The sequence below is a fragment of the Crinia signifera genome, chromosome 2 (assembly GCF_055691185.1).
Source record: "Crinia signifera chromosome 2, ASM5569118v1, whole genome shotgun sequence".
In the NCBI taxonomy this organism is placed as follows: Eukaryota; Metazoa; Chordata; class Amphibia; order Anura; family Myobatrachidae; genus Crinia; species Crinia signifera.
Genome location: NC_139218.1, coordinates 1,703,501 through 1,728,828, shown reverse-complemented (window position 1 = coordinate 1,728,828; position 25,328 = coordinate 1,703,501). Strand labels below are relative to the sequence as shown.

At 46.1% G+C, this 25,328-nt stretch overlaps 1 long non-coding RNA gene across 1 annotated transcript in view; it reads right to left on the bottom strand.

Moving 5' to 3' along the window:
- Nucleotides 1-452: 452 nt before the first annotated feature.
- Nucleotides 453-25,328, bottom strand: part of LOC146058644 (uncharacterized) — a 46,142-nt gene continuing 21,266 nt past the window's right edge. The window contains exon 3 of the long non-coding RNA XR_014469878.1: nucleotides 453-852. This is a non-coding gene — a long non-coding RNA (uncharacterized LOC146058644). The remainder of the gene's footprint in view (nucleotides 853-25,328) is intronic.

Genomic DNA, 25,328 nt, shown 5'->3' with positions numbered 1-25,328 from the left:
CTGGAGACTTATTTGTTGTCCCAATCTAAATATTAATTGGATCACATGAAAAATACATTTTTTAAATGGGGAAAAAAAGTCAGGTAAATGGTTAGCTAATATGTCCAAACCTGGTTGGAAACGGAATGACATCACTATGATTAAGAATCCCATGATGGGGGCATTACATCCTCTGAAATCTAAACTAACTTTCAATCGTATTACAAACGTTTATATAGTTCAGTTCCAATTTTTCGATCAATTACAGGAAAATCTTATGAATAAAGAAAACTTATCCAAGTTATCGGAAGATCAGATTGGCATCCTAAATAAGCATAAAGCTATGGAGTGTCACGTTTCGTGAAGCACCAGCCGGAGTGTAACGGAGGCTGGGCGCTTTAATGTAGGGCTGTTGCATGAACGACAGACTGGAGTGAAGCAATTGAATAAAATTAAACCTTTTTTAATGAAGATACTGCGGTACAAGATATAAATGATGGCACAATGAATTACTGTAGATATTGATAAATTGGAAGAAGTCAATAATAAACAAAACTTATTGAAAGAGCTTGAAGTTTGATTGAGAAGTTGAATGATTGGATGATTGGAGGGTTGGATGATTGAATGAAAGATTGGATGATTGGATGAAATATTGGATTATTGGATAATTGGATGAAGAATTGGATGATTGGACGATTGGATGAAGAAGGGAATGAGAATAAGATGAAGTCCAGTTGAAATCTGTGCTGAATGAGATCGTAGCTGCAGGACCAGGGATGCGACCACGGATAATAACCATCAGGAATGAAGGAAGAAGATGACACCCTTTGGGGGGTTAACCTTGTCCTTGTCCTAATAGGCGGCAGAGGATTCCTGTGGAAGATATGGGAGAGCAGTAGACGATCAGCAGGAAGATCAGGATAGACTTTCACCAAGAGACGATAGATGCCTGTAATGGATACCACAGGGATAGCCAGGACTGACCAATGATGTTAGCGGGTAGACATAATTGTACGGACTGCCGGTCTGGCCCGGCTAGTCAGATTTTAAGGGTAGAGCTGAGCGGTGATTGGCTGCGCGTGTGACATCACACTTTGGAGCTGCGTAGCATAGGCTGTGGAAACCAGGAAGATGGCTGCCGCCAGCTGCAACGTCAGAAACCAGCCGGCGCAGAACATACGCGGAGGTACTGCAGCCGGCGCTTCCCAGCCTGAGGCCTAACATGATACGGACACCATCATCGCGGCATGTGCCTCACGCCACCCGGAGCCTGCATGGCAGGAGACTGCACACCACAACTGTCACCTGGCGGTGACAGAGTGCCAGAACACAGACAGCCGTCATGGGCATCAGCAGCGGAGGTTAGCGCCATGACAGATGGTAACATATCAGAGGTCTGTGGGACCAGGACAGCACAGGGAGCCAGGGTAGCTGAGATGGTGGTCGTGACATGGAGGAATTACAAGATACCATATCGGGCCTATCGGCCAATAAGGCTCTGGGCCCAGATGGGTACACTAGTGAATACTTTAAAATACTTAAACATGATCTTCCAATTCTGCTGGATTTATATTGATTAATCCATAGACAATCTTCTAGTTACCCGACATTTAATGCGGCCAATACCATTTTTTTAATTAAACCTAATCAAAACCCACAACTCATTTCGTCTTATAGGCCAATTACTTTAAGTCTTGATTTCAAAATCTTAGCAAAAATAAGGGGCAATAGATTGCAGACTAATCTTCCAGACCTTGTAACTCCGAATCAGCTTGGTTTAGTTAAGAACAGACATTCTGTTAAGGGCGTAAGAACGGCAATAGCAGTTACAATTTCTTCATCACAGAATTTTAATCATTCTAATTTTCTATTAAGTTTAGATACTCATAAAGCCTCTGATTATATATTATGGCAACATTTGTTTGAGGTATTACAACGTCAAACTTTTGAGCAGGATTTTATTGGTTTGATCAGATACTTTTTCGACTCCCCAGGGATGACTTTCAGCGTAGTACAGAGGTCAGAATGGGCAGAGGCACCAGGCAAGGATGTCCACTGTCCCCAATGTTATTTCATCTAGCCCTTAATCCTCTCCTTCAGTTACTTCAACAGGATGATAATCTCCATGGTATTAAGATTGGATCTATGGAAAATAAGGTAACAGCTTTTGCTGATGATGTTCTGATTTACATGTCTGAATCTAAAATGTCAAAATTTCATCTCATGTCGATAATACAAAATTTTGGTGAAATCTCTGGACTTAAAATCAATTTGGATAATTGGTTGCTCTGTACCTATGACCAGGATCTTATCGTCCCTACTAGCACGTAGGCGTCCCTTTGCTTGGGCTAGCGGTAGTTTTTCATATTTAGGAGTATTGGTTACCAAAACCCCCCTTGCTGCTCTATCAACAGAATATATTGACAGCATTTAAAACCCTGTTACAGGCCTTGAATGTTTGGGATCGTCCTCAGCTCTCCTATATGGGCAGGGCCAGTCTCCTATATGGGCAGGGCCAGTCTCCTTAAAATGGTATCTTTTCCGAGATTATTATATTTATTTTAATCTCTTCCTCTTTTGTTAACCAAGGAAGATACGAAATTAATTAATTCCTCCTTCGGTAAAGTTATTTGGAATAAAAAAAAGACATAGAATAGTATTGCAAAGGGCAGTGGTTCCCAAACTGTGTGCCTAGGATCCCTGGGGTGCCTCAGGACACTTGCAGGGGTGCATCGGGTTGGTCATCCAGGACCAATTCAAATTCTTTATGATCAATTATTTCTGGATAAAACCAGTGCTGGTGGCTGCCAATCATAAAATGTGTACAATCAGAACCAAATCCTGCCCTTTACCACATAACTGAACCTAAGAAGCACATATACACACAATCTACTTTATATGATATATTTTTTGGGGGGCCTAGGGGTGCCTTGGAAAAATTCTGATACTCTAGGGTGCCGTGATTAGAAAAAGATTGGGAACCCCTGGCATAGGGTACAACAACCAGTTCTTAATGGGGGTATTCATTTTCCAAATCTAGCACATTACAACCATGCAGCACTGTTCTGACATCTTAAAGACTACATAATACTAGTATCTATACTGACCCTGTATTGGAGGAAATTTTTTGCAAGGTTTTAACTTAACTTCTTTTCTCCATATCCATGGTTAAGCGATACCAAGAGAAATACGAGATAATCCCTACTATGGTCTACCAAACAATCATGAGATATAAGAAAGAGTTAAATGCTCACACATCTTTATATCTTACATGGATACATAACCCAGATTTTTCAACATGGTAAAGCGGGGGAATCTCTTTCCACAGTGGTCAGCTAGGGGGCTTAATTCTATAGGTTGCTTGGTGGACGTAGCCACTAAAAATCCTATTACATTTAAACAGGGAATTGAGAAAAATTTGAGTTTTTTTAAGCATCCCCCTTTGCATTTTATCAAGCACAACAATGTGACCCTTATTTTGGTTCACTCGCAGAGGGCAAAATCCTTCTCAAGTGGACAAAACCATGTGCACTGCAGGTGGGGCAGATGTAACATGTGCAGAGAGAGTTAGATTTGGGTGAGTTATTTTGTTCCTGTGCAGGGTAAATACTGTCTGCTTTATTTTTACACTGCAATATAGATCTCACTTTCAAGTAAAACCCCACCCAAATCGAATTCTCTATCTCTCCACTTGATAGTAAGGCGATATCTAGACAATACAAGGTGTTACGGGACTTAATTGAATATGAAAATAATAGGACAGGCTTACCTCAATGGTTAAATCATTTTCCAGATTTAACAGTGAAATCCTTGTTGAAAAATCTGTATAAAGCTTATTGGGTACTTATGTAATATCTGGGCTCCCGTTTTTCTTATGAGACCGCGTCCCCTTGCGGGGCTCGCTGCGCTCGCCACGCTTCGGGCACGGTGGCTCGCTGCGCTCGCCACACTATATAAAATCAACTCCATGCAGAATTGGATAGTAGGGGTATGAAAAAATGGGGTGCATTTAACATGGGAGCCCAGATAATACATAAGTACCGCTTATTGTATGATACCTGCTAGCTTTTATAGAGAGCTATCATAGTACATATATTAGCCCACACAGGGCCTATTTAATGGGTTCATCCCCGTCGCATAGTTGTCCAAGGTGTCAAGTGAACAACTCTGATATATATCACTGTCTGTAGGCATGCCCTAGATAAATTAGGAAATGATGTCCCTTTTACCTCAGAATGAACGACATTACGTATTTTGCCACAGGGACAACGGATATCAAGTGGTTGTAAAAATAATTTTTGGTTCTGCTGCCAAAAAGACCATACTACAAGTATGGAACCACCCAGAAATGCCACAATTTTCTTTATTCAAGGAAAAGCTATTCTTTCTGTTTAGGAAAAAAGAAAAGGGGCGCAGCGCTATTTTTGAGAAGGAATAAACACCATGGGATATGGATACAAATTGTTTTAATAAAAACACACACATATAATTAATATATTTGCAGACATAATAACTGTAAAAATCAATAATAGATAAAGGGCCTTTTTCTAGTTCACTCTTTCTGACAAAATCCTTCTTAGATGGACAAAACCATGTGCACTGCAGGTGGGGCAGATGTTACTTGTGCAGAGAGAATTAGATTTGGGTGGGGTTTTACTTCAAAGTGAGATCTATATTGCAGTGTAAAAATAAAGCATCCAGTATTTACCCTGCACAGAAACAAAATAACTCACCCAAATCTAATTCTCTCTGCTCATTTTTTATCTGCCCCCCTGCAGTGCACATGGGGCCTTATTTTGGTTCATTCTTTGTGACAAAAGCCTTCTTAGATGGACAAAACCATGTGCACTGCAGGTGGGGCAGATGTAACATGTGCAGAGAGAATTAGATTTGGGTGGGGTTTTACTTCAAAGTGAGATCTATATTGCAGTGTAAAAATAAAGCAGTCATTCCCTGCACAGAAACAAAATTACTCACCCAAATCTAATTCTCTCTGCACATGTTACATCTGCCCCCCCCCCCCTGCAGTGCACATGGTTTTGCCCATCTAAGAAGGATTTTGTCAGAAAGAGTGAACTAGAATAAGGACCAAAATCTCACTGTCAGGATGGGTGTTGGATCCACCTAGACTCAGGACTAAGATAAGGTCCTCTTGGTACGTGCACATATAAGTGTACATAGAAATACAATCAAGAAATGAAAGTAGGATTAAAAAATAAGTTCTGATTCAAACTGATAATTGTTTGGATGGGGTGGGTTGTGAAACAAATCTATAGGTGGGGGTATGGATATTGTGGGCATAATTGGTGTTTGGTACACCTACAGGGGGTCCTCAATTGATTGGATTTTCACTATAGTGTCACAGTCACAGTGTCACCATATCGGGATTCCCAAATGGGGTCCAGGTGGTCTTTTAGGGACCCTTTACAATCCTGTAGGTCTCTTCTCCTTGAGCCTACGCTCTCCCTTAATGATAGTCAATAACTGAGGGTCTGTAGGCTCCAGGAGAAGAGAGCAACGGGATTTTAAAGGGGTCCCTAAAAGACCACCTGAACCCCAATTGGAAATCCCCCTACGGTGACACTGTAGTGAAAATTTCTCATCAACTGGGGTCTGGGGACCCCCTGTACGTGTACCAAACACCAATTATGCCCACAATATCCATACCCCCTCCACCTATAGATTTGTTTCGCAACCCACCCGCATCCAAACAATTATCAGTTTGAATCAGATTTTTTTTAATCCTACTTTCATTTCTTGATTGTACTTCTATGTACACATATTTATTTCACAATTTATTGAGTAAATTGTACACTATAACGTGACAAATCTTCATCTCAGTCTTATTCTTCAACTTCTTACACTCATAACATTCAAACAAATACATGCAGCGCTCATGCCCATCGACCAAACATTAAGGCAGAGCAGTGCCTAACATCCAACAGACTAACAGGGTGAGTGCAGTGTACCCACTTTATATTGATCAACGGGTGCATTGGGCAGGACAAAGATTTCTCAGTGCAACTGGCCGGGGAGCGCAGAGACGGATATGGGAAAAAAAGAAAAAACGGTACATTAAGTACAGTTTTTATTTGCCGGTACAGACTGATAAATAAACGGCAAATTCTTTTTTTATGTGTTTGTGTGTGTTGTACTGTTTTTGTGTGTGTGTTGTAGTGTGTGTTGTGTTGTATGTATTTGTCCAATGCGTAAGTGTGTGAGGTGTGCTATGTATATACAGTATGTGTATGTGTGTGTTGTGCCTTTGTGTATCTGTGCAGTGTTTAAATGTGTGTTTTGTGTGCGTGTTGCAGTGAATGTGGGTGTGTTGTACCGTGAGTGGTGTGTTATGTGTGTGTGTTGTGTTATGTGTATCTTCCGAATGTGAGATGTGCTACATATATATATGTGTGTGTAGTGTGCTGTGCGTATCCTGGCAATGCTTGTGTGTGTGTTCTGTGTGTTTTTGTATCTGCACAATGTTTAAGTGGGTGTGTTCTGTGTGTTTGTTGTACTGTTTTTGGGTGTGTGTTGTAGTGTATATGGGTTTGTGTTGTACTGCATGTGGTGTGTTATGTGTGTGTTTTGTTGTGTGTATCTGTCCAATGTGAAAGTGTGTGAGGTGTGCTATGTGTGTGTGTGTTGTGTGCTATGTGTGCATATTTATTTATTATTTATTAGCAGTTTCTTATATAGCGCACACAGATTCCGCAGCGCTGCACAGAGAATATTTGACCATTCACATCAGTCCCTGCCCCGTGGAGCTTACAGTCTATATTCCCTGGAGAGAAGGAAGAAAAGAAACTCTTTTTGGCTGGGGCACTGCTTTCTAAATCAATACTATGTTTAAAATATTTTATTCAAATTGGATAAAAGAAACATACATCACATAGAAATACATACAGTGTCAGATTATTGTGCCACTATTTCATACGCTCTACCAAAGCGTGTAGTGCAAAAATCTGGTAAGATAACCGTGCTGGCGAAGAAATATTAATATCGATTATAAACGATGTGGGTAGAAATGTTTTACCACTTTAATAAGTTTGAGATGTCCCTGTAGTCTAGTATGTCTAGAGTTAGATATTCTGTATCAAGTGTGTAACAAAAGAATGTTGAAAAAGTTACACTGAAGCTGAGGTTGTATTACTGGAAATTGGAATGGATAGTGCAAGTAGGAAAAGATATCGTTTTCGGGGCAGATTACCTGCTGTGTGGCATCATATATAACTTATATTGGATGCAACATGAGTTTCTTCTGCTTGCCGAAAAAGTCTATATTATTTAATGAAGGGAAAGGATAAAGAATAAAAGGGGAGCGTGTACAGGACTAGCCACTAACACTTACTGGTTCCTCTCATGTACAATACAGCGGAGAGGGAGGTTCAGCGTCTAAGCTCCGTGTCTCCGAATCCTGACAGCTCTTAGGGGTTACTACTGTCGGCACCTTGCCCTTTGTTTACCGCCAATGAGTGAACTCTGAATGAGTATCAGAAAGGGAAAGATAGAAGTAGTTTTTATAACAAAGTCAATTGTATGTGAGTGTGCAGACCAACCACAAGATATGTGGATTGGATTGTGTGTACACACCACGTAATTTGTACAATGTAAGTGTAGTCTAATACATAGCAGGTCCACACTGTGCCACTGTGCGATCAGATTTTTAACATTGAGATTAAATCTCAAAGTACCCCTCTAAATATATGTAAGAGACTATAATCCACCCATATCGAACTGGACCGCTCGTCTATGGGTTAGGACAGTGGTGAACATATATAAGGAGAAAGGGGGCGTTATCTGCTCAGGTTTATCTGACAGTTTGAGCAGAGTAAAGCTGGGTACACATATGTACAATTTCATTTTTCTTGCGACCGTTCGATCGACCGAATACACGTTCGGCCGTCAAAAACATACGACCGTTCTGCGCGTACACATATGTACAATTTTACTTGCGACGTCCGATGTACTCCCGTCCAAACAATCGCAAGAAGAAGTATATGAGAGACCCTGTAACCCTTTGCCTGCTGTTTTAACTAATGTGTGTTTAATGCCTCACTGCCCAACACTTTAGAGGCATCACTTTAAGACATTAATCAATGTTGAAGTTTTAATAGTGTGTTATGGTGCCCTGCAAAGAGCTTCCAGCACACTCTATTAAAACTTCAACATTGATTAATGTCTTAAAGGCCCTTATTCTGATCGGTGCGGACTTTTCCGAATTCTTTCGGATGGCGTTTTTTAGCCGTCTGCGCATGCGTGGAGAACGCTACGCGCATGTGCCACGCATGGTCTCCGTACTTGTTCTCACTAATACAGTACAGAAATGTGCACCGCAATCATTCGGCCAATATGGGTGTGTTATGGGCGTCATGCGGAATGACACAGGGGCGTAGTTTCAAAGTGGGCTAAACTGGGCGGAAACATGGGCGGACACGGGGGAGTACACACATTTTGGTAGGCGTGCATTCGTACAGCACGCCGAATGCACGCGAGCAAAAAGGGAAGAAATGTGCGGTGTACAAAAGGTTACTCTTGCTTTGCGGACACCACTCGGTCATGCGCTAGGCAAACGGAACGCCTAATCAGGACGAACGCACCTCAATCAATGTCACCTGAACACAATACAATCACATACTTTACCCATTACTTGTTAATTACACGCTTCTCACTGCTACAATTGGAAGCATTGCAGCTTAAAGGGAACATTACATGCTGCACTTGTCACACACTTTTACACTGCAAATAATCAACACAACTTAATATTAATAATACTAATACACATGGCACTTGTGCATGTATCAATTAATACAGACATTTGGGGGGCCAACATAAAATTTATTAAACAAACTTTGGTACAAATTTCAAAACCATAACAAAACAAATGGTACCATACCAGGACAAAAATGACATAATATATAATAAATAGCCACAGCAGAATCATTGGGAACACATCAGGTGGCTTCACAACAAAAGTACAGCACCAACACTTCAAGTACAGCACACAGTAATGGTAGCCGAAACAGGGCAACAGGTGAACCAAACATGACATTTGAACCGCGGGCAAAAGTGGTGACCCTGGGCACGGATTTGGACACAGGATGCTGACACACACAGCTCAATGGAAGATTTGGGAAGACATAACGGAGGAGATTAATGGGGACACAAGTTCATTTGCGAGCACGTTTGCCCCTGGCAGGCACCTTGCCACGTGCAGCAGCTCTTCGGCCTCGTCCACGGCCAGAGTCAGATGGTGCCTCATGTGGAGCACATGCTGGTGAGGGGGTGGATCTTCTTCCCCCTCTGGCAGCAGGGAGTGATGAGGTTGGTAATGCACCCGAAGCGGGTGACATTAGGGCCCTATTGCTGTTAACTAGCTCCACCATAAGTTCATTATGGCGGAGGAGGAGGTCGTTTTGCCGCAGGGCTTGATCAGCCAGCACCTGCAGGCTACCAGCAATAGCTTGGTGGCTGCCAGCCATAGCTTGCTGGCTGGCACTCATAGCCTGCAGGCTCTCAGCAATACTCTGCTGGCTGGTGGTCAAACCCTGCAGCACCTCCTCGGCCCTACGCACCCGCTCGAATGCTGACTCTCCCTGCTGCACAATACTATCCAGCACACGGCCCCACATGGACAATTCAGCCGCAGACAATCCCGGCGGCTGCTGCACGGGCCTGCTACTGGGGCCAGGTGGCACAGACTCCACAACCTCCTCAAGAGAATCTTGACCAAGCGGTGGCGATGCTGTTGAACAAGAAAATTCCAATTACCACACATTCCATGCAAAATTTAAAACAACTACTTATGGCCTGGCAAATAATTACCTTCAAGAGTAGAAGCCATCACTTCCGCTGGGGACTCGCTGTCTATAGTGCTCACCCCCCGGACCTCCTCCACTGCAATACAGCACTGGGCCATCTCTTCCAGGGGGGTGAGCTCCAGCTTGGATGGCATGGGGCCAGCCCCAGAGGTCTGGCTGTGTTGCCACCGCTCGGTCAATTTCTTCTTGAGGTTGCCTTTGAAGTCGTGCCACCTGCAATCAAAGTGTACATATTAATACATGTAACTCCTCATGTTTGCTGTAGCACCCATTGCAATCTGAAACATAATACAACATGTGCCTACTGACACCAAACTTACATTATATTCATTTTGCAAACCAACCCTTATAAGATACAAAAACAGTCACCCTCCAATAACTATCAATTCAATGTCATGGCCAACATGTCTGTGCCTCCAAGCAACGTGAACACCCATTGCCCAACTCCATCTAATATTGAATGTAAACATTACTGGACTTGTCCTACTCAAATGTTACACACATGTACTTGCCTCTTCTTAACGTGCTCCGTCTGACGAACTTGTGGAGCCACTGCATTAATCTCCGCCGTTATCTCCTCCCAGATCTTCCACCTCCTTGTGTGTGTCAACTTCACCGCTGGACACTCAATTAAATCACGTGCCCGGGTCACCAGGATGTCAAGCTCCCGCGGTTCATATGCCATGTTTCGTGTTGTTGGTTCCCGTGTTGCCCCACTGCGGCCACGGGCACTGCCACGGCCACGGCCACCGGTTGCTGTACCTGAAGTGCTGGGCTGGCTACTCTGTTGGGAAGCCACCTGCTGTGTTCCCAATGATTCTGCTGAAGCTGAGGATGGCCCAGCTGCTGATTGGCCTGATGTTGATGGGCCATCTGGGTCCTCTGGGTTGAGGGGGACATAGGTGGTGTTGGCCTCCATGCGTGCCAAGAGATTCTGCACCACCTGGTCTTCTTCTGACTCTGAGCCTGGCATGTTTGCAACAACTGTTTGCCTTTCTAGGACAACTTTAAATACTGTTTCTGTAATTGGCGTTAATCAGCTGCAACCTGCGTTCCGTACGGCCACGTCCCGTACGCCAGCGTCAACCGTGCGGCGCATACGTCCCGCCCCTTGGTGTTGAAAAATATTTCCCAAAAACATGGAAAACTCAGTAAGTCTGATTTATTTGCTAAATGCAGATTCCAACACCAATGACCAAATACAACTGAGGTCAGACATGCAATGTATATTTGAATGTACTTCTGTACTGTGCACTTGTTTGCTATGTAGTACAACTGACACTACTCATTCCATATGTCAATCCAGTCCACCACTTAGCCACAAGTAATCAGTGCTAGCATCCAAATCACATGTGAAAGCACTCCACATTCAGGTTAGATGCTAGCTACTTTTCATTCCACCTCTGTAGTAGGGGCCAGTAGAAGGTAAGTGTACACATGGCAGCATGTGGAGTTAGGTGTAAGTGTCTAGAGATGCACACTATTTCACCTGTTGCTTATACCCATGTTTGGTGAATGTTATAGATTAGATATAATATGTTACCATCATATTTTACACTGTTTAGGATGGGTGTGCGATGCAATGGGTTAGCCGTCTGTTCGGGCGCATACACGCTGTTAGTGTACAAATGAACAATAAAGTTAATACCAAATATCACTCTGATCAACCAATGACAGCACATGATTGTTTGATTTGTGCCATTGCTAAGATGGCGGCTTATGGCAGAGCAGCACCCTTTTCTGCAGCCGAGCTGAGGACACTGGTCTCCGTTATGGAGACCAGGCTGGGTCGTGCGGGCCCATTCATAACAAATAGGCAGAAACGCTCTGCCTATGTGGTGGCCCGCCGGCGGATATACGCCCGCACCCATGTGCGGCAGACCATCGCTCAGCTTGAGCGGCGGTGGTCCGATCTCCGGCGCAGGGAGCCAGAGAGGCTTCAAGCCATAAGGGCCAGCATTGCTAGATGTGAGTATTTCAACAGTAAATGTGGATTTGTACATGATTGCTTACCTGACATTATTGAATCCACTAAGGTCAGCAGCCTGATCATGAGTTAAACATGGCATACAATATATGAGTGCTACTTCCTGATTGACACCCTGTAATGGTCATAAAATATGTTATTGGGGAGGATTAATGCTTGTGATGCTTACAATGCCCAAATGTCACAGCATACCTGCCATGTTACAGGCTGTGTTTTGTAAAGGCCACTGAGGAGCTGTTTGCATGTACAAGTATCAGTACCTCTAACCTTTGCATTTATAGGTTGATAAGGCTTAATACAAATTACCACTAATTGGCACTTTTTTGATTTTTCCAAAACACAGCACGTGCACGAGCAACGCAGGCCCGGGAGGAGGCAGAGGCGGGCCAGGCCCAGGAGGAGGCAGAGGCGCCCCAGGCCCAGGAGGAGGCGGAGCCAGCGATGGCCGAGGAGGAAGAGACTGATGAAGGGGTGGCAGAGGAAAGTGATGGAGTGGAGGAGGCTGAGTGGCCAGTGGAGGCAGAGGTGGCAACCGAGGAGGAGGTCGTGCCGGCCGAGGAGGCCCAGGAAGAGGGGGAGGATGAGGAGGCCTGTGAGGTGGAGCAGGCGGCCGAAAGTGGTATGTATACATAAAGATTCGTTATTCCTTTTGTCATCCCCTATTTGATATGTAGCACTGTTGATTCAAATGTGTTTGAAAATACTATAAAGGCAAACAACAAATTGGGTAGCAACAGACACACTTAGGGGTTAGATAGGGTGGCCAAACCATCCCTTTCATCCTGGACACATATTAATGACACAGGTTGTGCAGATGGCTGTCAGGTCGATTTTAAGTGCCACTGAACCTGTGTAGTTAATCTGTATCCTGGAAGATAGTGATGACTTGCTCATGTAAAGCTGGGTACACATATGTACAATCGTCGGGCCGTTCTTCCGATCTGCGGACGAACGGCCGTTCGATTGTATATATGTGTACGCTGTCCCGATCCCTTCGTTGCGATCGATAAACGGCCAAAAACGCTCTTGGCCGTCCACAGTCGGTCGGTCGCAGGTTCTTTGCTGCTTAATATTCTTCCGACAGGACGGCTCCATATCGAAAGAAAAGTGACATGTGTACGCACGTTCGATCGATATGCAGCCCGTTCCTGCGATCATTCCTCCCAAAAGCAGCACGCCCATGTGGGTGTTGACTAGCTGCGTCATCCCTCCATCAGCGCAGCATGTAAACAACAGGAAGTCTTCTCCCCCGTACTTTCCGCGCCATGCTGTTAAAGAATATTCGTTATTCCAAAGATCTCTGAAATCACGTGCAATAATTTGCCACTCCTCCTTGGACGATGGAAACTGCAATATAAAAGTATATGTGTATTAATAATCTGTTGGGTTGATTTTAGACCCATCAGCCCTCCCCCATTGCAGCCTCAAAGCTATTACCCGCCTTATCAAAATGACCCCCCACCCACTGGTGTAAAAGTTTTAAATTAACAGGCATTGTAAAGATATACATATAGGGTACAGGTATGTGCACATACGGGGGACATGTATGTCATTTCCATATTTACCTTCATGTATTTGTCCTGTAGAACTTGGACGATGACATCACAGGTGTCTGGTATTATCAGCCCCAGCGCTTGAGATGATATTGCGGTGGTGAATCTCAGGTCGGCAAGGGTCCTGCCTGTTGCCAGGTAACGCAGCGTTGCCACCAGTCTCTGCTCTGCAGAAATAGGCCTCCTGAAATAGGTGTCCTCTCTTTCTATTAAAGGGGTAACCAGTGTCAGCAGCTCCATGAAGGTAGCGTCATCCATACGGAGATAATTCTGAAGTCATCAGGATTGTTCTCCCGTATCTCCTGTAGCAATGGCATGTGGGAGAAGGTGTCTCTCCTCAGAAGCCAGTCTCTTGTCCAGCAGCTCCGATTCTTGGTCCTTTTTCTTTTTTTAATAGCCTGCAATCTAATGGCCATAGCAGCCAAAATGCACGCACGAGCCTTCCTTCTCCTCAAGCTCATAATTAAAAAGGCCCAAATGCACCGATAGACGAACGGTACGTACGTATATCCTGTACAGCTAGCAATGGATCTGAATAGTCACGGCTCTATTCACTGTACTACACGAACGATTCTTTGTTCCGTGATCACGCCTCGTTTTGGTATGCTCTTTTAATCCAGCCCATTATGATAATGTTGTGTACATTTTTATCGTGCGAATAGCCAGAACGGGAGAGTGTGTACGGTGGTACAATCTTTTTCTTGCGATTGTTTGGACGGGAGTACATCGGACGTCGCAAGTAAAATTGTACATATGTGTACGCGCAGATCGGTCGTATGTTTCGGACGGCCGAACGTGAATTCGGTCGATCGAACGGTCGCAAGAAAAATGAAATTGTACATATGTGTACCCAGCTTAAGGGTTACATGTCCCTGCTGCTTGCATACAATCTGTAGCCTCATATAGGTGAGTAGAGTTTACTGGTGATTGATCTGTGTAAACTAGATTCAGTATGGCATAAATGGAGTATGGCCAGGCGTGGCTTAGACTGGAGTAACAAGTGGTGAGTGCCCCTGGGCCCTCCACTAGCTAACCACCCCCTACGGTCTGCATGTATGTTTTTCACCATAATTGTGTGTGTATTTGGTCTTAGTAATGCTTTTGAGCATGGGAGTGGGTTAGTGCTGCAGCTTCCCCTAACTGGCATTATGACAATGATTTCTGGAGCAGACCATCAGCAGCCAAGCCATGCTTGATTGCACAAATGTACTGAGCATTCCTGAGAGTTGTGTAACTCCCCTGCCAGGCTCCATCATATAACCGACACTGAACTTTGTTTGCAGAATTGTGATTGGTGCAGCGCGTGGCATGCTTATCAGAGCTTAGTCATGGGTGGGTTTGGATTGAGAAGGAGCAGTATGACTGTGAGGTGTTCTACAGAGTAAAGGGTAGAGGGCCAAAATCAGGCTTTCCATGTAGTATGTATGCATGTATGTATAGGTGTATGTCTCATATATATAGGTAGATATGTGTGTATATATATATAGTTTTATATATATATATATATATATATATATATATATATATATACACACACACACACACCTCAGAATGCATGTTTAAAATGTAGGTTTGACTATGTTAAATGTATGCATGAATATCATTAGTCATTTTTCATTTTGAATTTCCTCCACAGATGAGCCTGCCCAAGCAGAGGAGGGTCGCCGTGGGGCCCTCCTTAGAGTCAGAGCCCTGATGAGGGAAATGTTGGTCCTAATGGACGAATTAATTGATGGGGAAATTTGATTTTTTTTTTTACCGTCCTGTATAAATAAATTGTTCTTTAAAGTTGAAAGTTGTCAGTGTTTTTTTCTAACATGCTAAAGTATATGTGTAACTTGTTTAAAATGTTTAAAATAAGCAAAATGTACATAGTGTATCTAGATGTATGTTAGGGTCACATGCTGTAAGGGTTAATGTGTGTCATGAATGTAGTAGGAATGTGGTTCAGTATAGATGAGCATTTAATTGATTGAAATTGCTAACAATCCCTTTTTCAGGAGGTTGTCTAATAGCCTAAGTGGGTCATGTGATCGCTGTGTGTACTCAGTACAAAAGTGTTGGATTGTGCGTAAATACTCCGCATCGGGGCGTACGGACAGCTTCCCGTACATTCTGACGCGGTAAGACCGTGCTTGTGCGGGAAGACTGTGCAAGAATCTGTACGTTTCCACCGCACACGCACGGTTTGTATGTCGTCCGTACACACGCCCTGTTCTTAAAGAGTGAGTCCGTCCGAATGCGGAGGACACGTGGGCGTTTCTACGGACGATGCACGCACGCCGCCGCACAGCGTGGCGTGCGGACCGCACCGAAAGAATTCGGGAATATCCGCACCGATCAGAATAAGGGCCAAAGTGATGCCTCTAAAGTGTTGGGCAGTGAGGCATTAAACACACATTAGTTAAAACAGCAGGCAAAGGGTTACAGGGTCTCTCATAATGCAGCATACCACCGTGCTTTGTCAAACTGTCAAGCATATCGATCGAACGTGCGTACACACTTCACTTTTGTTCCGATATGGAGCCGTCCTGTCGGATGAAATATTAAGCAGCAAAGAACCTTCGACCGACCGACCGTGGACGGCCAAGAGCGTTTTTGGCCGTTTATCGATCGCACAGCAGCAATTGGGACAGCGTACACACCTATACAATCGAACGGCCGTTTGCCCCCAGATTGGAAGAACGGCCCGACGATTGTATATATGTGTACCTAGCTTTACGCTCTGTGCTGTTTGCGAGTGTGCAGATCAGCCTAGAGATTTTGTAGATTGGATAGTGTGTACACTTCGGATTAGTTGTACAATATAGGTCTAATTAGGTACATTTAGATATATGCAGTAGCGCTCAAACAAGTGGACATACTGTACTCTCAGAATTTTACACTTAGATATATGCAGTAGTGCTGTGCTCAGATTGGGAGTACAAACAAATGGACACTTAGATATATGCAGTAGCGCTGTGCTAAGATTTGGAGTACAAACAAATGGACACTTAGATATATGCAGTAGCGCTCAAACAAATGGACATACTGTACTCTCAGAATTTTACACTTAGATATATGCAGTAGCGCTGTGCTAAGATTTGGAGTCCAAAACAAATGGACATACTGCACTTTCAGAATTTACACTTAGATATATGCAGTAGCGCTGTGCTAAGATTTGGAGTCCAAAACAAATGGACACTTAGATATATGCAGTAGCGCTCAAACAAATGGACATACTGCACTTTCAGAATTTACACTTCGATATATGTAGTAGCGCTGTGCTAAGATTTGAAGTACAACCAAAAGGACACACAGAATTTTCACGCAAAATATATGCTCAGACTGCTAAGTTTTTATACAATACTGCCTCTAGATATACATATGTAGTATCAATCCTCCCATATCAGGCTGGACCGCCTGTCTATGGGTTAGAGCAACAATAAACATATACAGAGAAACGGGAGCGCTAGATGCTCAAATAAGTCAGATAACCTTAACATTTGTAGAAGTGCTCTGCGTTGTTTGCAAAAGTGTAGATCAACCACAGGATTTATAGGTTGGACAGTGTGTATGAACCACGGTATTTGTACAATATAAGTCTAGTTGGATTTATTTAAATATATACATACATTAGTGCTGTGCTCAATTCTGAAAACAGCAAGAGTGCACATATAGTAGCGCTCTACGTTCCGAAAATGGAATACATATACAAAAACTTACAAAAACGTACTTTACTTTCCGATTTATCAAAAACGAAGGTGTCTCCTTAGATTGGTTGGATAACCTAGATATATGAAGTAGCGCTCTGCGCACAGATTTAGAGAGAGCTCTAAAGTACATACAGATGAATTAATGCACTATGCTCTTCAGAGTTTGTAAAAGAGAAATATGAAATAAATAGTAGCAGTGATATTACTATTTTCAGCTACACCATTACTATCCCCATCCAATATGTTGCACAGTCTGTATGCAATCTGTTGTACAATCTCATTTAAAATAAGAAATATTCCATCAAGCTTAGATAATAGTAAATAAACTGTCTCACGAAATTTTTTTTACATTACCACTTCCCTAAGCCACGATATGCAGGATACTGGTCCTTCCTTCGGAGAATATACAAACTCCGTACAGTTAGGGCCATGGTGGGTATTGAACCCATGACCTCAGTGCTGTGAGGCGGTAATGCTAACCATTACACCATCAGTACTGCATACTGTGTGTCTGTGCGTGTACAATGTGTACGTGTGTGTGTGTGATGTGTGGTCTATGTATATCCTCAATTATTCCTAATTGTTTAAAGCCTTCACCATAATGTTAGAATGTGTCATTCATACTCAATAACAGCAATGATATCAGGTGTGGGGTTGTTCCTTCGTCAAAGGTTTTCCAGATCGTCAATCTTTTTCCCCAGATCATCAATAAAGGCAAATTAAAACTTGGTGTTTTTTAAATTTAAAAGTAAAATTTCCCAAAAACGGCTTCAAAGTGCACATCACCGGGTCAAGAGGTATCTTGATGCTGAATTTGGTGGCTCTGAGTGCAACGGTGTGTCTGCAATGCGACAGGCACGCACACACACTCTTCAACTTATTTAGATTAAGCTACTAACTCACTAATAAAGAAATTTTACTTAAAGAAGAAGAAGAGGATTCTTCCCCATTACAGCAGTAACATTCCGGAACTCATTGCCGGTGGGGTGATTACAGCAGTAACATTCTGGAACTAATTGCCGGTGGGGTGATTACAGCAGTAACATTCCGAATCGCATTGCCGGTGGGGTGATTACAGCAGTAACATTCCGGAACGCATTGCCGGTGGGGTGGTGACTACAGCAGTAACATTCGGGAACTCATTGACGGTGGGGTGGTTACAGCAGTAACATGCCGGAACTCATTGCCGGTGGGGTGGTTACAGCAGTAACATTCCGGAACTCATTGCCGGTGGGGTGGTTACAGCAGTAACATTCCGGAACTCATTGCCGGTGGGGTGGTTACAGCAGTAACATTCCGGAACTCATTGTCGGTGGGGTGATTACAGCAGTAACATTCTGGAACTCATTGTTGGTGGGGTGATTACAGCAGTAACATTCCGGAACTCATTGCCGGTGGGGGGGGGGGGGGTGATTGCAGCAGTAACATTCCGGAACTCATTGCCAGTGGGGTGATTACAGCAGTAACATTCCGGAACTCATTGCCGGTGGGGAGGTTACAGCAGTAACATTCCGGAACACATTGCCGGTGGGGTGGTTACAGCAGTAACATTCCGAATCGCATTGCCGGTGGGGTGATTACAGCAGTAACATTCCGGAACGCATTGCCGGTGGGGTGGTGACTACAGCAGTAACATTCGGGAACTCATTGACGGTGGGGTGGTTACAGCAGTAACATGCCGGAACTTATTGCCGGTGGGGTGGTTACAGCAGTAACATTCCGGAACTCATTGCCGGTGGGGTGGTTACAGCAGTAACATTCCGGAACTCATTGCCGGTGGGGTGGTTACAGCAGTAACATTCCGGAACTCATTGTCGGTGGGGTGATTACAGCAGTAACATTCTGGAACTCATTGTTGGTGGGGTGATTACAGCAGTAACATTCCGGAACTCATTGCCGGTGGGGGGGGGGGTGATTGCAGCAGTAACATTCCGGAACTCATTGCCAGTGGGGTGATTACAGCAGTAACATTCCGGAACTCATTGCCGGTGGGGAGGTTACAGCAGTAACATTCCGGAACACATTGCCGGTGGGGTGGTTACAGCAGTAACATTCCAGAACGCATTGCCGGTGGGGTGGTTACAGCAGTAATATTCCGGAACTCATTGCCGGTGGGGGGGAGATTACAGCAGTAACATTCCGGAACTCATTGCCGGTGGGGTGATTACAGCAGTAACATTCTGGAACACTTGCCGGTGGTGGGGTGGTTACAGCAGTAACATTCCGGAACGCATTGCCGGTGGGGTGGTTACAGCAGTAACATTCCGGAACTCATTGCCGGTGGGGGTGGGGTGATTACAGCAGTAACATTCTGGATCTCATCGCCGGTGGGGGGGGTGATTACAGCAGTAACATTCCGGAACTCATTGCCGGTGGGGTGGTTACAGCAGTAACATTCCGAAACTCATTGACGGTGGGGTGGTTACAGCAGTAACATTCCGGAACTCATTGCCGGTGTGGTGATTACAGCAGTAACATTCGGGAACTCATTGTCGTGGGGTGATTACAGCAGTAACATTCCGGCACTCATTGCCGGTGGGGGGGGTGTGATTACAGCAGTAACATTCCGGAACTCATTGCCGGTGGGGGGTTACTACAGCAGTAACATTTCGGAACGCATTGCCGGTGGGGTGATTACAGCAGTAACATTCCGGAACGCATCGCCGGTGGGGTGGTGACTACAGCAGTAACATTCGGGAACTCATTGTCGGTGGGGTGATTACAGCAGTAACATTCTGGAACTCATTGTTGGTGGGGTGATTTCAGCAGTAACATTCCGGAACTCATTGCCGGTGGGGGGGGGTGATTGCAGCAGTAACATTCCGGAACTCATTGCCAGTGGGGTGATTACAGCAGTAACATTCCGGAACTCATTGCCGGTGGGGAGGTTACAGCAGTAACATTCCGGAACACATTGCCGGTGGGGTGGTTACAGCAGTAACATTCCAGAACGCATTGCCGGTGGGGTGGTTACAGCAGTAATATTCCGGAACTCATTGCCGGTGGGGGGGAGATTACAGCAGTAACATTCCGGAACTCATTGCCGGTGGGGTGATTACAGCAGTAACATTCTGGAACACTTGCCGGTGGTGGGGTGGTTACAGCAGTAACATTCCGGAACGCATTGCCGGTGGGGTGGTTACAGCAGTAACATTCCGGAACTCATTGCCGGTGGGGGTGGGGTGATTACAGCAGTAACATTCTGGATCTCATCGCCGGTGGGGGGGGTGATTACAGCAGTAACATTCCGGAACTCATTGCCGGTGGGGTGGTTACAGCAGTAACATTCCGAAACTCATTGACGGTGGGGTGGTTACAGCAGTAACATTCCGGAACTCATTGCCGGTGTGGTGATTACAGCAGTAACATTCGGGAACTCATTGTCGGTGGGGTGATTACAGCAGTAACATTCCGGCACTCATTGCCGGTGGGGGGGGGTGTGATTACAGCAGTAACATTCCGGAACTCATTGCCGGTGGGGGGTTACTACAGCAGTAACATTCCGGAACGCATTGCCGGTGGGGTGATTACAGCAGTAACATTCCGGAACGCATTGCCGGTGGGGTGGTGACTACAGCAGTAACATTCGGGAACTCATTGCCGGTGGGGTGATTACAGCAGTAACATTCCGGAACGCATTGCCGGTGGGGTGATTACAGCAGTAACATTCCGGAACGCATTGCCGGTGGGGTGGTGACTACAGCAGTAACATTCGGGAACTCATTGCCGGTGGGGTGAATACAGCAGTAACATTCCGGAACTCATTGCCGGTGGGGGGGGGGGGGGTGGTTACAGCATTAACATTCCGGAACGCATTGCCGGTGGGGTGGTTACAGCAGTAATATTCCGGAACTCATTGACGGTGGGGTGGTTACAGCAGTAATATGCCGGAACTCATTGCCGGTGGGGTGGTTACAGCAGTAACATTCCGGAACTCATTGCCGGTGGGGTGGTTACAGCAGTAACATTCCGGAACTCATTGCCGGTGGGGTGGTTACAGCAGTAACATTCCGGAACTCATTGTCGGTGGGGTGATTACAGCAGTAACATTCTGGAACTCATTGTTGGTGGGGTGATTACAGCAGTAACATTCCGGAACTCATTGCCGGTGGGGGGTGATTGCAGCAGTAACATTCCGGAACTCATTGCCAGTGGGGTGATTACAGCAGTAACATTCCGGAACTCATTGCCGGTGGGGAGGTTACAGCAGTAACATTCCGGAACACATTGCCGGTGGGGTGGTTACAGCAGTAACATTCCGGAACGCATTGCCGGTGGGGTGGTTACAGCAGTAATATTCCGGAACTCATTGCCGGTGGGGGGGAGATTACAGCAGTAACATTCTGAACTCATTGCCGGTGGGGTGATTACAGCAGTAACATTCTGGAACACTTGCCGGTGGTGGGGTGGTTACAGCAGTAACATTCCGGAACGCATTGCCGGTGGGGTGGTTACAGCAGTAACATTCCGGAACTCATTGCCGGTGGGGGGGGGGGTGATTACAGCAGTAATATTCTGGATCTCATCGCCGGTGGGGGGGTGATTACAGCAGTAACATTCTGGAACTCATTGCCGGTGGGGTGGTTACAGCAGTAACATTCCGGAACTCATTGACGGGGGGTGGTTACAGCAGTAACATTCCGGAACTCATTGCCGGTGTGGTGATTACAGCAGTAACATTCGGGAACTCATTGTCGGTGGGGTGATTACAGCAGTAACATTCCGGCACTCATTGCCGGTGGGGGGGGTGATTACAGCAGTAACATTCCAGAACTCATTGCCGGTGGGGGGGGGGGGGGTTACTACAGCAGTAACATTCTGGATCTCATTGCCGGTGGGGTGATTACAGCAGTAACATTCCGGAACGCATTGCCGGTGGGGTGATTACAGCAGTAACATTCCGGAACTCATTGCCGGTGGGGTGGTTACAGCAGTAACATTCCGGAACGCATTGCCGGTGGGGTGGTTAAAGCAGTAACATTCTGGAACTCATTGCCGGTGGGGTGGTGATTACAGCAGTAACATTCTGGAACTCATTGCCGGTGGGGTGATTACAGCAGTAACATTCCGGAACTCATTGCCGGTGGTGGGGTGGTTACAGCAGTAACATTCCGGAACGCATTGCCGGTGGGGTGATTGCAGCAGTAACATTCCGGAACTCATTGCCGGTGGGGTGGTTACAGCAGTAACATTCCGGAACTCATTGCCGGTGGGGGGGGGGGTGATTAGAGCAGTAACATTCTGGATCTCATTGCCGGTGGGGTGGTTACAGCAGTAACATTCTGGAACTCATTGCTGGTGGGGGGGTGATTACAGCAGTAACATTCCGAAACTCATTGCCGGTGGGGTGGTTGCAGCAGTAACATTCTGGAACTCATTGCCGGTGGGGTGGTTACAGCAGTAACATTCCGGAACGCATTGCCGGTGGGGTGATTGCAGCAGTAACATTCCGGAACTCATTGCCGGTGGGGTGGTTACAGCAGTAACATTCCTGAACTCATTGCCGGTGGGGTGATTACAGCAGTAACATTCTGGAACTCTTGCCGGTGGTGGGGTGGTTACAGCAGTAACATTCCGGAACGCATTGCCGGTGGGGTGGTACAGCAGTAACATTCCGGAACTCATTGCCGGTGGGGGGTGATTACAGCAGTAACATTCTGGATCTCATCGCCGGTGGGGGGGTGATTACAGCAGTAACATTCCGGAACTCATTGCCGGTGGGGTGGTTACAGCAGTAACATTCCGGAACTCATTGCCGGTGGGGGTTACAGCAGTAACATTCCGAAACTCATTGCCGGTGGGTTGATTACAGCAGAAACATTCGGGAACTCATTGTCGGTGGGGTGATTACAGCAGTAACATTCCGGAACTCATTGCCGGTGGGGTGGTTACAGCAGTAACATTCCGGAACGCATTGCCGGTGGGGTGGTTACAGCAGTAACATTCCGGAACTCATTGCCGGTGGGGGGGGGGGTGATTGCAGCAGTAACATTCCGGAACTCATTGCCAGTGGGGTGATTACAGCAGTAACATTCCGGAACTCATTGCCGGTGGGGAGGTTACAGCAGTAACATTCCGGAACACATTGCCGGTGGGGTGGTTACAGCAGTAATATTCCGGAACGCATTGCCGTTGGGGTTGTTACAGCAGTAATATTCCGGAACTCATTGCCGGTGGGGGGGAGATTACAGCAGTAACATTCCGGAACTCATTGCCGGGGTGATTACAGCAGTAACATTCTGGAACACTTGCCGGTGGTGGGGTGGTTACAGCAGTAACATTCCGGAACGCATTGCCGGTGGGGTGGTTACAGCAGTAACATTCCGGAACTCATTGCCGGTGGGGGGGGGGGGTGATTACAGCAGTAACATTCTGGATCTCATCGCCGGTGGGGGGGTGATTACAGCAGTAACATTCTGGAACTCATTGCCGGTGGGGTGGTTACAGCAGTAACATTCCGGAACTCATTGACGGTGGGGTGGTTACAACAGTAACATTCCGGAACTCATTGCCGGTGTGGTGATTACAGCAGTAACATTCGGGAACTCATTGTCGGTGGGGTGATTACAGCAGTAACATTCCGGCACTCATTGCCGGTGGGGGGGGGGTGTGATTACAGCAGTAACATTCCGGAACTCATTGCCGGTGGGGGGGGGTTACTACAGCAGTAACATTCCGGAACGCATTGCCGGTGGGGTGATTACAGCAGTAACATTCCGGAACGCATTGCCGGTGGGGTGGTGACTACAGAAGTAACATTCGGGAACTCATTGCCGGTGGGGGGGTGATTACAGCAGTAACATTCTGGATCTCATCGCCGGTGGGGGGGTGATTACAGCAGTAACATTCCAGTACTCGTTGCCGGTGGGGTGATTACAGCAGTAACATTCGGGAACTCATTGTCGGTGGGGTGATTACAGCAGTAACATTCCGGCACTCATTGCCGGTGGGGTGGTTACAGCAGTAACATTCCGGAACTCATTGACGGTGGGGTGGTTACAGCAGTAACATTCCGGAACTCATTGCCGGTGTGGTGATTACAGCAGTAACATTCGGGAACTCATTGTCGGTGGGGTGGTGACTACAGAAGTAACATTCGGGAACTCATTGCCGGTGGGGGGGTGATTACAGCAGTAACATTCTGGATCTCATCGCCGGTGGGGGGGTGATTACAGCAGTAACATTCCAGTACTCGTTGCCGGTGGGGTGATTACAGCAGTAACATTCGGGAACTCATTGTCGGTGGGGTGATTACAGCAGTAACATTCCGGCACTCATTGCCGGTGGGGGGGGGGTGTGATTACAGCAGTAACATTCCGGAACTCATTGCCGGTGGGGGGGGGTTACTACAGCAGTAACATTCCGGAACGCATTGCCGGTGGGGTGGTACAGCAGTAACATTCCGGAACTCATTGCCGGTGGGGGGTGATTACAGCAGTAACATTCTGGATCTCATCGCCGGTGGGGGGGTGATTACAGCAGTAACATTCCGGAACTCATTGCCGGTGGGGTGGTTACAGCAGTAACATTCCGGAACTCATTGCCGGTGGGGGTTACAGCAGTAACATTCCGAAACTCATTGCCGGTGGGTTGATTACAGCAGAAACATTCGGGAACTCATTGTCGGTGGGGTGATTACAGCAGTAACATTCCGGAACTCATTGCCGGTGGGGTGGTTACAGCAGTAACATTCCGGAACGCATTGCCGGTGGGGTGGTTACAGCAGTAACATTCCGGAACTCATTGCCGGTGGGGGGGGGGGTGATTGCAGCAGTAACATTCCGGAACTCATTGCCAGTGGGGTGATTACAGCAGTAACATTCCGGAACTCATTGCCGGTGGGGAGGTTACAGCAGTAACATTCCGGAACACATTGCCGGTGGGGTGGTTACAGCAGTAATATTCCGGAACGCATTGCCGTTGGGGTTGTTACAGCAGTAATATTCCGGAACTCATTGCCGGTGGGGGGGAGATTACAGCAGTAACATTCCGGAACTCATTGCCGGGGTGATTACAGCAGTAACATTCTGGAACACTTGCCGGTGGTGGGGTGGTTACAGCAGTAACATTCCGGAACGCATTGCCGGTGGGGTGGTTACAGCAGTAACATTCCGGAACTCATTGCCGGTGGGGGGGGGGGGTGATTACAGCAGTAACATTCTGGATCTCATCGCCGGTGGGGGGGTGATTACAGCAGTAACATTCTGGAACTCATTGCCGGTGGGGTGGTTACAGCAGTAACATTCCGGAACTCATTGACGGTGGGGTGGTTACAACAGTAACATTCCGGAACTCA